The sequence below is a fragment of the Schistocerca gregaria genome, chromosome 1, assembly GCF_023897955.1.
Source record: "Schistocerca gregaria isolate iqSchGreg1 chromosome 1, iqSchGreg1.2, whole genome shotgun sequence".
Classification (NCBI taxonomy): Eukaryota; Metazoa; Arthropoda; class Insecta; order Orthoptera; family Acrididae; genus Schistocerca; species Schistocerca gregaria.
In genome coordinates this window covers 1,001,479,115-1,001,493,870 of record NC_064920.1, presented here as the reverse complement: position 1 = coordinate 1,001,493,870, position 14,756 = coordinate 1,001,479,115, and positions in this window count along the sequence as shown.

Genomic DNA, 14,756 nt, shown 5'->3' with positions numbered 1-14,756 from the left:
CAAGTTACATAAAACGTCTTCAAGCCACTCACATGTTTCAGAACCTATTTCTTAAGCTCGACTTTGTTGTCTGCAATGTGGCACTGCGTGAAACGCTTTTCGGAAATCTAGGAAATTGGAATCTGCCTGTTGTCTTTCATCATGGTTCGTAGGATCTCCTGCGAGAAACATGCAAGAATATAATTATGCTTCATATAGGTAATTCTTCACAGTTAGTTATATAATTTTCCATTTACACCTTAGTTCCATCGCCGTTCAGGGCTACTAATATCTTAACACAACTTTGTCACCAAATGCTCAAGTGCAATGTCGTTTATATTCAATGTTTACGTACTTTGGATGTAACTCGCCAAATATTTAATTGTACACTTAACATGTTTAAGTCATTTATAGTTAAAAAGTTAAAACAGTTTATCATAGTTGTCTCTCACATAGTTCTTCCACATTTACACTACTGGCCATTAAAATTGCTACACTAAGAAGAAATGCAGATGATAAACGGGTATTTACTGGACAAATATATTACACTAGAACTGATATGTGATTACATGTTCACGCAATTTGGGTGAATACATCCTGAGAAGTCAGTACCCAGAACCAACTCTGGCCCTAATAACGGCCTTAATACGCCTGGGCATTGAGTCAAACAGAGCTTGTATGGCGTGTACAGGTACAGTTGACCATGCAGCTTCAACACGACACCACAGTTCATCAAGAGTAGTGACTGGCTTATTGTGGCGAGCCAGTTGCTCGGCCACAATTGACCAGACATTTTCAATTGGTGAGAGATCTGGAAAATGTGCTGGCCAGGGCAATAGTCGAGCATTTTCTGAATCCAGAAAGGCCCATACAGGACCTTCAACATGCGGTCGTGCATTATCCTGCTGAAATGCAGGGTTTGCCAGAGATCGATTGAAGTGTAGAGCCACGGGTCGTAACACATCTGAAATGTAACGTCCACTGTTCAAAGTGCCGTCAATGCGAAAAAGATGTGACCGAGACGTGTAACTAATGGCACCCCATACCATCGAGCCGGTTGATACGCCAGTATGGCGATGACGAATACACGCTTGCAATGTGCGTTCACCGCAATGTCGCCAAATACGGATGCGATCATCATGATGCTGTAAACAGAACCTGGATTCATCCGAAAAAATGACGTTTTGCCATTCATGCACCCAGGTTCGTCGTTGAGTACACCAGCGCAGGCACTCCTGTCTGTGACGCAGCGTCAAGAGTAACCGCAGCCATGGTCTCCGAGCTGATAGTCCCTGCTGTTGCAAACGTCGTCAAACTCTTCGTGCAGGTGGTTGTTGTCTTAGCAAACGTCCCCATCTGTTGACTCATGGATCGAGACGTTGCTGCACGATCCATTACAGCCATGCGAAAAATGGTTCAAATGGCTCTTAGCACTATGGGACTTAACATCTGTGGTCATTAGCACCTACAACTTAGAACTACTTAAATCTAACTAACCTAAGGACATCACACACATCCACGCCCGAGGCAGGATTCGATCCTGCGACCGTAACAGTCGCGCGGTTCCTTAGCCTAGCGAATAAGATGCGTGTAATCTCGACTGCTAGTGATACGTGGCCGTTGGAATCCACCACGGCGTTCAGTATTACCCTCCTGAACCCACCGATTCCATAATCTGCTAACAGTCATTGGACCTCGACCAACGCGAGCAGCAATGTCGCGAAACGATAAACCGCAATCCGACCTTTCTCAAAGTCATAAACGTGATGGCACGCATTTCTCCTCCTTACACGAGGCATCACAACAACATTTCACCAGGCAACACCGGTCAACTGCTGTTTGTGCATGAGAAATCGGTTGGAATTTTTCCTCATGTCAGCACGTTGTAGGTGTCGCCACCGGCGCCAAGCTTGTGTGAATGCTCTGAAAAGCTAATCATTTGCAAATCACAGCATCTTCTTCCTGTCGATTAAATTTCGCGTCTGTAGCACGTCATCATCGCGATGCAGCAATTTAATGGCCAGTAGTGTAATTGAACATCTCATATTGATAATAATGTATTGTTTTATTCAGCATTCAAAATCAGTTTCATAAATACAGCAAAATCTTATTCTACTATGCCCATGTACTGCACACAGCGCCCGTAATACCCAAAGGCCGATAAAAAGAAAAAAATCTTAATTTTCGTTGATAATTTAGCATCTTTGGTAGTAATACATTTATTTCCATCAGTCACTTGAACCTGGGACACGTTTTGTTTTTATTACCCATGTGACCTTGGGCCACATTCTCTTAAAATTTAACATAGCCTGTGATGTGCCATAGAACATACAATGGTAGTTATTAAAATAATTAGCAGAGAACTGTGCGAGTCAGATTTCGAGCATGTGCAACACAGAGAAATTTTAAAAAGGCTCGTTGGAAATACCTGACGGCTTCCTTGCTCTAGACCATAGAAAATGTACATTTCAGGAAATCTTATAGTGATAATTTTAGACCGTTTAGTGTATTATTCCTTAAAAAATATCATTCCAATATTTTACTGAATTTAAAATAATTATCTTGTAGCACCAAGAAATTAACAAGCACAAAGCGAGGGCTCAACGTAAAAGATTCTAAGAGTCATTTGGTAACGGTTGAATGTCATTACTATACCTGTGGCTAGATGCCACATTTAATTTACAGTTCTTATAGTTTCACGTTATAGAGAGGGAATGTGTTATTACGAAAAGCGCAACTGTCCACAAACGGATAATTTTTACTGCTTTTTGCTTATGTAGTTGTCCGACAGACAATTTTGTCTACCTTCACCCCATTTTGTTGTAGCCAAAAGGAGACAGAAAATATTATACCGCTGAAACACCCTGGATCTAATCTTTATCTATAAGAAGAGGTTCTATTTTCTGAAAGCCGTTGTTGATGCCATTTCTCTAATAGCCAATGGTGGGTCAGGAAAACAGTTTATAAAAGGTGTGCTCAGTATTGAACGCGGTGTTCAGATCAAAATTACATGGCGATCCCTAGTTCATCTACGTATAAATGTTGAACGACTTCTGTCTTGAACAGTCACATTTTCTCCTCAAATGTTACGGCATTTTCTGGAACTACTGATCTATTACTCACCGGCGGCGAATCCTCCAATATCGTCAGGAACAGCGAATGTCTTAGCAGTTCCCTTACGCGCGGGGTTAGACGAGCCGTCTCAGGCGTTGCAGCCATGGACTGTGCGGCTGGTCCCGGCGGAGGTTCGAGTCCTACCTCGGGCGTGGGTGTGTGTGTTCGTCCTTAGGGTAGTTTAGGTTAAGTAGTAAGTAAGCTCAGGTACTGATGACCTTAGCAGTTAAGTCCCATAAAATTTCACACACATTTGAACATTTGAACTTAGCCGTTTCCGCATGCGTAATTACAATCTACGATAGCATTGGCGTACCCGTTTCTTCCATCCATAAGGCACACTCGGAAATGCATTTTTCTGTTGAGGCTTTTTGACAGCTCGGATGAAAGTTTTCACTACTATACTTTATTTACTCTGAGTTTAGTAACTTCAGTAACATGCTTTCTTCTGCGAACATCAAACACCGGTAATTCTCTTAAATTTTTACAAAGATTAGATCAATAAAGGTGCCACGAAGAAATATTTAATTGACAGGACGCTAGCCGAAACAATTGAGGAATCTATTTAAATTATCCAATTACTGCGTGAGAGCCACTGACTTCGAATTATAGAACTGAAAGGGTACAGTGTTAACTGTCACATATCAAATTGGTTCGTTGTTCTTGTCAGAATACTATTTAATTTAACATTCAATCAATACACTGTTACCGGTTGCCGTAGTGGAAAAGAATGACAATGTGAATTCTTTTTTCGTACATGGCCTTCCTAGTACATTATATCCGTATGTCGAAATTTGTGATCTTCTATACTTTGTCTTGAATTGATAATGTGTGAGTGTGTCGTCTGTGTGGAAGATATCATAGATGGTACATGCAGAGTAACTTTTTATCTTTGAGCAGCCTCTTGATTGTCAATAGTAAACCCAAAGAAATTTCGTAACAGTCGTTCTAACGGGATATGGTGGTCGTGGTTCGACAAATGGAAATTTCTGTTTCCACACTGGTGCACGGATTCGGCTTCACTCGTGCGACCGTGTCCAGGATGTATCGTCAGTGGTTGAATGAAGACATCACAGCAAAAAATGTTTCTGAGCACTATGCGACGTAACTTCTGAGGTCATCAGTCGCCTAGAACTTAGAACTAGTTAAACCTAACTAACCTAAGGACATCACACACATCCATGAGCGAGGGAGGACTCGAACCTCCGTCAGTGTCTCACTGCAGTCTGCAGAGACAGAGGAAGCCTTACACAATATTAGGTGACTAGCCCACGACATTTGCTAAGTCAGTGTGAAACGTCCCCCTAGAACAATTATACATAACTGTGCTTAAACTGACACACAATATTTTTTTTTTAGCGCAACGCAATCTGACTTTCAGTAATCCCTACAAGAGAATGGCCCTGATTAACATTAACCTATACGTTTCACAAATCACTTACCTCACAAGAATCTTGGTTACTCGAACTACTGCAATACAGCGAGCGCCAATACTGCCAGCTAACTAAAAGATTCAAGCTACGGAAGGCACTAACTACTGATAGGCATAGTTAGCAAATGAAAGATTTTGATAGAGAACAAACAATGTATTTACCTCAATAGTGTTCAAAAAGTCATAATGTATACAGCAGTTCATGACATCCATTCTTACAAATTTCAAAACTCCGCCATTTCTCTCTCCACATCCACCACTGCTGGCGGCTCACCTCCAACTGCGCAACGCTACGCGCTGTTAGCATCCAGCTGCCGCTGCCCGACACTACAATGCGAGTATTACAACAATGCCAACCAGCCACAGACTGCACATGGCACAGCCAGTGATTTTCATACAGAGCGCCACGTGGCGGCGGCGTTACCAATAAAAAAAAACCTAAACAGCCTACTTACAAGTGTAACATTTTGTGTGCTCCATAACTTCGCCTCGAGAAAGGTATGGATATGAAATATTTAAGGCAGAAATAAAAATTCCTCTTTTCACGTAATCAACAGTAAATATCATATGGGGTGGGATATTTCAATAATTGTAAGATATATTCAAACAGTTAAATATTAGAAATGTTCCAGGCCAACGGTCATGATGTACTGCGTGTGTTAATTTTTTAGCTCGACTGAAGCGTGTGTTAATTTCTGAGCAGAATTAAAGCGTGTGTTAATTTTAAGTTGAGAATATTTAAGTATTGCAGGTGTAGTTTTTGATTAAATGGAGCACTTCTATCTGGTGAGTAAACAGTGGTATAGCATTTGTCTCAGAGTCTCACAAAGCAGAAGTGTTTGGCCACATTTTTTATTTAAATCATTTTTGTTAATTAAAATTTCTTGCTAAGTGATAAGTAAGATGGTCTTCGTCTACAACACACACATGGTGGGGTCACAACAGACCAACGCTCTTACCTATAATGTCTATGGAAAGATTTCGTGAGGTAATGATAATTTAATTTAGTAACATTTCGTGTGACGTTCTTTTGATTTTTGGTACGCCGAGAGAGAATGAGGACGGGTTACTAGCCTTTTGCTAGCAGATTCATGTCGGTTGCATTTCACTGGGAAATGAGCTTGAATGCTTCGCATTTTAAGACATATTTGATAGGAAATGTTGCATTGTGAAATATGAAAAAAATATTACTTGCGTATGAAACTATTTGCTCATGGCGTGTTACTGTGAGTAACATTAGCACTAGAGGAAAAATGGTGCACAAAAGTCGTTGCCACGATCATTAATACAGTACACATCTGGCTTATGAGATTGAGTTAAAACAGGACTATTAGTTAAATAGACAATTTTGATGTACTTCGTTGATGTGAAAGATATGGTTTTGCAAACCAGATATTACAGCAAAACGATTTAATGTTAGGCAGCCGACCAATAGTTCTATGCTTCTGTTGTTGAGTCTTATGAGAGAAGCTGCGTATGTGTGTTTAATAGTAGCAACCCTGATCCTATACACAACAGTGCACAGTAGAGTAGACTTTTATGTGATCAAAGAAATTTTATATTGCTAAAAAAAGTATCATGCCCGCTAGATAAAGTTATAAATCCTTAAGATATAATTTTTATTTCGTTTTTTTATTATTTATTTGAGCCAGTAACTCTGAGAATAAATTTCAGTCAATAACACAAGATGGTGGTCACACTTAATTAGCAGATAGTAGCCATTTTCTTCCGACAATGTATCAAGTGTTCCTTGTCTGCTCTGGAGACCAGTGATCTGCAATAGTTAGCTAAGGGATAGCAGTATGAGAGATTACCTGAGCAAACTGCACTGTGATCTGGACACAGCAGAGTCGGTGCAGCGGTAATGCTAATTAACTGTGCTACATTGATTATTTGTCAGTGTAATTTGTAGAATAGCAAGTTCAGTTGCGCAAATTTAAAGCAAAAGCATATTACAATTATTAGGGCAGATACTTAAGCATAGCTATCGACGTGACTATTTTGTAATTGACGTTATGATTAAAAGGACACAGTATGATAATTGGGCGCATCTACCGTTAAGAATACGAAGACCTTCCTATTCAAATCACATATCTGATGGGTCTGACTGCTAGATAAGCACGAGGCTATGATATGACAGCCGCTTCGATTTATCGAATGTACTCAAACATATAGGATTTACTAGGTTTATCTACGTTCCTTGTGATTGGTGAATCAGTAGTATTTAGCGAGAAGGTCAACTTACAGAGCCTCGAATTAACAGGATTCACTCCGTATATCGTTGATGATGTATGAATTATCACTTTCCAAGAGAAAAAAATTGTTGGCTTATTTTTCTTGTACCTTTGTCTCGCTGGGTCCGCGTCGTTATTATTGGATTTGGATGGTTAATTTACGGTGTGCCCGATGCCCTCCCTGACGCCATTTCGTTACCCCCCCCCCCCCCACTCCCATCCCCGGAGGCAGACGTTTACCCCACAGTCTGTGTGCTGTTATCCATGCGATAACTGTGCGAGCTTTTTTCTAAATGTTAAAGGGTGGTGTAACTGAGGCAAGACTTGGGAACGATCCTGGCATTCACTTAGTGGGATGTAGGAAACCACCTAAAAACTACGTCAAGGTTGGTTACCACGCAGGTCCTCGTCGCTGAACCGTCGTGGCGATTCGGTCCCGTGCTGGCGCACATAGACGAATTCCGGCAGTGACATGCTACACGCACAGCGACCTGGGCGTGTGAGAAAACTTTCACTTAATCTCGACGAAACCTGTACTGCTAGCCATTGAGAAACACTACACTGATTAAACCTCATGTAGCATAAAGAATTATGGCATTTATCTGAACTACCTGTATTTTGTTCTTAACATAACGAATGACTATTTATGCAAATCATAAATAATGTCATTAATATGTAAATAATAATGTCTTCATCCCATCATGAAGACTGCTTGACCATTGAATAGAAAAGGTTTCTTTTTAAGAGTCTCCTATCTCCAGGAGTAACACCTTCTTAAAAATTCCTTGGTTCATCTGGCCCGGGTGACAGCATATCGCGAGGGCCCTTTGCCAGGGTACGACGAAGACATCAGCGGCAGCTAAGGCCGAATTCAGAACGGTGGAGCTTGCAGAAGAGGCAATCCATCTTTATGGGTCTAATACAGATGGAACCCACAGCCTTGTGGATGAAGAGAGGCCCTCGAAGACTGAGGGAGTAAACGCCGACAGAAACAATAGGTCCCTACTTCACGCAATTAGTTATGAACAACAACATAGCTCGCGAGCTATTCACTTCTAAACGCGTACTACATCCTCACTGCAGAAGCCACAGAAATCTAACAAGTGCACCAGTCGGCACTACGAAATATTTCTATCTTCCACTATCACACGCAAAACTGCCTCACTCTCCCAATCTTTCCTCTCGATCGTGCATCCGTCGCGCCTTACTGTCCCGACTCTCTGTGTCCTGTGCAGCTCGATCGTCGCACCATCCTCCAGGACTCTCTCCGTACTCTCCCACTTCCATCCAGTCTCTTCATTCATGAACGTTGTGATTGGCTAGAGCGCTCCTGCCATGTCTTCAAGCCAATGCACACTCACAAAGATAATGAAACACATTCGAAGTACTGGATTTACATATAAATAACTTGATATTAAATAAATATTTCTACAGCTGGACTATAAACACGCTGTAACACACATTATTAAATACACAAACAGATTAAAAAAATTATTATCAAAGTAATAGAACAGAAGTAAGCCAGTAGCCTAATGGGACGCGGGATTAGCCGAGTGGTCTAAGGCTCTGCAGTCATGGACTGTGCGGCTGGTCCCGACGGAGGTTCGAGTCCTCCCTCGGGCACGGGTGTTTGTGTTTGTCCTTAGGATAATTTAGGTTAAGTAGTGTGTAAGCTTAGGGACTGATGACCTTAGCAGTTAAGTCCCATAAGATTTCACACATTTGAATATTTTGAGTAGCCTAATGTCTCGGTGCTTTCTAAAACACAGTAATTAATTGACCAATTTCTTCATGATAGTATATAGTGGATATAAATAAATAGATGAATAAGCAAGCTGCTACCGTTTTTTCGTTTAATTGTAGAGTACTTATAGCCTGACGTGATCGATAGTAATCGACCACTTTGACTTGTAATAGCTCATGTACTATTCAAGTTACATGCCCGCAATTTATACCAATATAGGTTTACAGTAATAGCGTTCTGAAGACATGTCGATCGAGGAAATCGCATGAACAGTTTAGATTTAGGAACTTCCTTGCTGGCTATTACTTGTATAATTTATTGTCAGATACTAAACTTTAAACATAGAAAGACATTGAATATCTGATTACACCATCAGAATCGTCGTGCAAAAAATGGTAAGGTACATGTTTCTTTTTGAGGTATCATGATTCATCTGGCCACTGTTAATTTCTATACGAACTGTGGAAAGACTGCCATTAATGTTTCACAAAGTCTGCCATCTTTGGCACTTCCAGCATGTCTCCTTCATCGACACAGCGTCACCACGGAATTCCCAGCCACTCAGTTCCTGGACCCTGGCTAAAGTTCGCCACCATGCAGCCGCCGAAGAGCCGCGGCCCGCCGAGAGGACCCAGGGCGCCCACGCCAACTCCACTACCTCACACTAGGAAGGCGGTTGAGCTGGTAGAAGCTTAACTCCTCAATGCCAGACCACGTGCAGGGACAACAAAAGTTTCTCTGGCAGTTGGAAAGGCGGGCGAAGGCTGCAGCAGACTCGGAACCTCCAGTCGTCGTAACAACTATGCTACCGGGCACAGGTCCAGAGCCTGTCAAGAAATGTGTGATTGTTGTTCTGCAGCAGCATTCACAAAATAAATATATTATGCACAGGCGTCCTCTGAAGAACGCAGCAAAACACCACAAGGCCTCCGGCGATCGGGGACTTGTGACGGGAGCAGGGTCATGTAGTTTGGGAGCTCCTAGTGACGAACCTGGTCTGGCAATGAGGAGTTAACCTTCTACCAGCTCAACCGCCGTCCCGGTGTAATGGATGAGTTGTGGTGCCCTGAAAATATTCTAAGTTTGGAGTTGGCGTGGACACCCTGGGTCCTCTCGGCGGGCCGCGGCTCGTCGGCGGCTGCATGGTGCCGAATTTTCGCCAGGGTAGAGGGAGACTAAGAGATGAATACACTAAACAGATACAGAAGGATGTAGGTTGCAGTAGGTACTGGGAGATGAAGAAGCTTGCACAGGATAGAGTAGCATGGAGAGCTGCATCAAACCAGTCTCAGGTCTGAAGACCACAACAACAACAGTGACGAACCGGCTCGTAGGCGACGAATGTGTGATCGGTGATTTGCTTGAGGATAGACTGTAAAGCAACTGATACGGTAACTCGACCAGAAAGGATGACACCTATTGTTTCTTGAGAACATAAAAGATTCAAGATCGATATTGCTGTACTGAGTGAAACTGGGAGACCAGGTGAAGAACAAGTAGGTGGCTACACTTTCTTTTGAAAAGGAAATGAAATTCACGAGTCCCACATTCATGGAGTTGGCTTTGCTATCATGAATGAACTTGTTCCTCACATTGATGAATTACCTTGTGGCATAAGAGAAAGACTCATGAGCTTACACCTCAAACTCATCAGTAACCAACGCGTTACCTGTGCCTCGACCCACACTTGTGAAGATGATGTAAAAGAAGCCTTCTACTCTCAAACTGATGTGCTTCTAACAAGAATATCCCAAGCCGACAAAATCATTCTTTTGGGAGGTTTCAGTGCACCAACTGGTAGAGACACAAAGCTTTGACCCAAAGTAACTGGAATACTGGGGGTAGGGAAGTGCATTTATAATGGAACTCTTCTACTCACGAAATGTTCAGTGCACAACTTAGTTATCAATCATATCATCTTCAGGCAAAAGGATAACGTTAGAACCTAATGGCAACTTTCTCGGTCTAAACACTGGCACATGATTGGTTACGTAATTGTGTGCGCCGTAGACGAACGCGATTTCATTATACGAAAGCTTTGACAAGCGCTGGTGAGTCCTGGACGGTTCACCGACTGATACGGTCTATGATGACCCTCCACATTCGCATACAACATTGGAAACAGAGAAATCTTGCAAGATCTAAAATGAACGCAGGCCATCTTAAGGATAGCAGCAATAAACAAAAATTTCAGAAGCTTGGATGAAAGGCTACCGGATAGATATCCTAAAAACACTGAAGAACACCGAGCGACACTGAAGGCTGCAATAATGCCAGTGGTTGAAGAGTCACTTGGATAATGAGGGCCAAACACCAAGACTGGTTTGACGTTAATGACCAAGAAATTCAGGTACAACCAACCATATCAGAAAGGCACACCAGGCTTGGCATAGCAATCCTAATTTAGTCACCAAGAAAATAGAATATCAAGAATCGAATGCGGAAGTGCAGAGGAAAACTCGTGTTCTGAAAAACAAATGGTGGGCGATGATACCTCAAGAAATGCAACATCTAACAGAAATAACAACATTCAAGCTTTCTTCAGCATGACGAAAACTATACATGACCCAATAAATCAAGGTCTAAACACACTTAAATTTGTCAATGGCTCTACCCTCATGAAGGTAACGCACGATGAGAGGACCATTTCCCTGAACTCTTGAATAAAGACCCAGAGATCAATGAAATAGTACTTTCCACAATCTCGCAAGAATCTAAAAAACCTGACCTTGGCGGAGTCCCGTCTCTACAACGAGTGAAGAAAGCTATTAAACAACTCAAAAACAGCAAATCCATCGGACCTGATGGGATCGCTGCTGAATTTTTCAAGGAACGTGGACGTATCCTCGTTGAACGCATACTAATTCTCATTGTCAAAATATGGAGCAGGAGCACTGAAACCATTCCTCCTGATTTCAAGGATGCAGTGCCAGCAGGTACCATCTTAAAAAAAGGCGACAGAACTGATTGTGATCATTGACGTGGAACATGCCTTCTATCTGCTGCTGGAAAATTACTTGCTCTAAATCTTTCTAAATCTTTCCAACCCCCTGATACCTGTCGCTGAAGCTTATTTACGTGAAACACGGTGTGGATTTCTACATAATCGCAGCACCACAAATATGAATTCCTGCAACAGACAAATTCAGGAGAAGTGTGAAGAACAAAATCCTTTGATCATGGCATTCATAGACCTTGTCAAGGCTTTTGACTCAGTCGAGAGAGATACCTTGTAGAATATATAAGCTAAAATAGCTTGTCCTGTTAAGTATATTAACATTTTTGGACTACAGCGCGATGACATGAATGACATGGTGCTTATCAATGAACGGCATGGTTCTTGTCAACAATAGCCCCGGCGAAAATTGCGAAATCACAATTGCTGTGAAGCAAGATTGAGTGATAGCTCCTACTTTGTTTTCAATATTTGTAGGAACTATACTTGTCGACTGGAAGCTGCCAAAGGACATGGAAATATAATACAGGACTGGTAGTGCTCTGTTCAGTTTCAATAGACTAAGAGCCCACACGAAATTGTCCACTACAGTCATCACTAAACTCCAATAGGGAGATGATACTGTAATTCTTACCAACTCAGAAGAAGATCTACAAGCTACCCTAAATGAATCTGATGAAGTATATAAGAGCATTGGTCAAAGTCTTAACTTCCAGAAGACGCAGGCCCAACACCAACCTGCACCCAACTCCATCGCCATACCGCGAGAATCAAGTCCAAGGCAAAGTCCTGCATAACATAGAACACTTCCCATGACTTGCAAATGCAAGTATTGGCGCTGACATGCAATATCGCCTCAAATAGGCCAGTATTGTTTTTGGTCATCTTCGGGAAAGCGTCTTCGTCTATAACCATAATGTCAGCAGAACACCAAACTCTACGTATACCTGGCTACTGTTATACCATCTCTCACATATGGGTGTGAAGCGTGGACTACTTACAGAAGGCACATACGATATTTGGAAAAGCTCCATCAGCGCTGCCTGAAAATGATCCTAAGGGTGAAATGGCAAGATCAGCGGACTAACATCAGTATTCTGGAAGAAGCAAACTCTACGAGCCTTGAAGCTATTATCATCGAGTATCAACTCCGTTGGATGAACCACATTCTTCGTATGCCTGAATCCCGTCTACCAAAACAAATTACGTACTCCAAGCTAGAGGATGGTCAAAGGAAACTAGGAAGACCACAGAAACGAAACAAAGATTTACTAAAGGACGTGAAAAGAGGTGAAATTGTACTGATAGCTGGGGTAGTACTGCACTTAACCATCCAGTATGGCGTCGCCGTGTATGGGACGGTATTCAGCGCTTCAACCAATTCAGGCGGAAAATAGATACTGACAAGGGCAATGCTAGGGAACAAGAGCAGTTCCTGTAGATAAGGAAAGCTGTGCAGAGAATCCCCACCAGAACAAACGTATGTCAATAATGTTTAAAAATGTGAAGCTCCAAGATTGGCCTGTACATTCACTTAAAATCCCATAGGAACTAAGTTTCGAAGAAGACAATCGTACTCGTCACCGGGTGATAGCGCATCATCAACATCAACATCATTTGTCTCTAGTGCAGACAAACGTCAACATCGAGCAGAAGAACTTAATAGAGTAAATCTTAAAGTAAATCAGAAAATAAATCTTAGTACGGCTAAACTAATATCTTAACTAAATATCGAAACGTAATTGCACGAACGAACAATAAAAAATATTGTACGATTGATCTTTTATAGTTAGAACTTCTGAGGCTACCACTGTGTGAACATCAAAGAAAAGCTCGCCGCTGTTTACGAATAAAGTCCCGATACAGCTGATGTCATTAGTTCCTTCTCTTTCCTTTCCTTTCTGCCTCACAAACTTCAATTTACGTAAAATCTAAATAAATAAATAAATAATAGAAGAACTGTCATAGCGTCGTTTTCGTAAACTAGAGATTATGAGGCCTTAGTTCCTCTCGGAATATACAACGTTCACATAATTTACTGGAATGCAGACGGGTGGCGAATTGCTGGGAGAGAGAGAAAAATGTTGATTAAGGATCAGACTGGACTTGAAGATGTCTTCACAGCTTCAGTTAAAATACAACATAGATGTGTGGGACATGTTGGCCGGCATACGTTTTGAATATGAACCGAGGAATTTCTTCGGTGGATTGCATAAGAATATGAAGGACAGAGTACAGGCAAAACAACAAAGCACGGAGGAGCAATGGTGATGAGGACAACTGAAGACCACAATGCGTGGAGAAATCCAGAGAAAACCTTCAGTGTATATCATATGGGTGATGACTATGGTGAGTCTTCAGTAATGTTCATATGAAGTGGAACTTCGTTCAATAAAACGAAAGACTCAGTCTGTTTACTTGGCTTCATCTACATTAAATAATGGGCCTCTGCTTCGAGGATGATATTTCAGATATGCAATTACAAAAAGTATAATTACCACTTAGTTTCTTAGTGTGAATACGTGTCAACATAGTCCAAGTGTTTGATATTCAGAAGTTACAGGAAACCCGACATCGCTATCCATTTTCATGAATCTTTAGCATACTTTAACTCGTACAACCTGGCAGATATTAGTTTACGAAATTCTGGCAGTGTTAAGCTGAGAGTTCGCGTAAAATGAGACTACTTTATCCAGGAATTCCCTCACGGCCTGACCTAGTGTACATCTGCTTCGCAAACGGGACTTCTGTCTGCTTGTTGACACGTGCACGTGGGGTGCGGGGAGCTCTCGCGGGAGATTTTTCTATTCTGCTCGTGTCTCCACTGTGCTCAGAATGCAGCTGCACGGCCGCAGAGAAAAGTTCGTTCTGTGTGTTTCGCATGTCAAACAATGTGCTGCCTGACACTTCTTCTAAGTTAAATTAGTTTCCCGCCGCCACCATCAACATCTGTTAATGCTGCAAGGACAGTGTCCACGTCACTTGTCGCTCCAGCCTTAGTGTTAGAGTGAGCGAGTATGTGTGTGTGTGTGTGTGTGTGTGTGTGTGTGTGTGTGTGTGTGTGTGTGTGTGTGTTTATGTATGTGTGTGTGTGTGTGTGTGTGTGTGTGTGTGTGTGTGTGTTTGTGTGTCCGTAATGAAAAGATGGTATATGCAAATCGTTGAGCGAGTTCTTTCTTTTCTCCTAAGAAGTTATTACTGTGGTGTGCATAAGAGGACGTTTACTACCTTTTGGTTCAAAATATCGACTTTTTAAATTTCATTTTTGGATCCACAAAAGTGTTTAGAATCCACCCC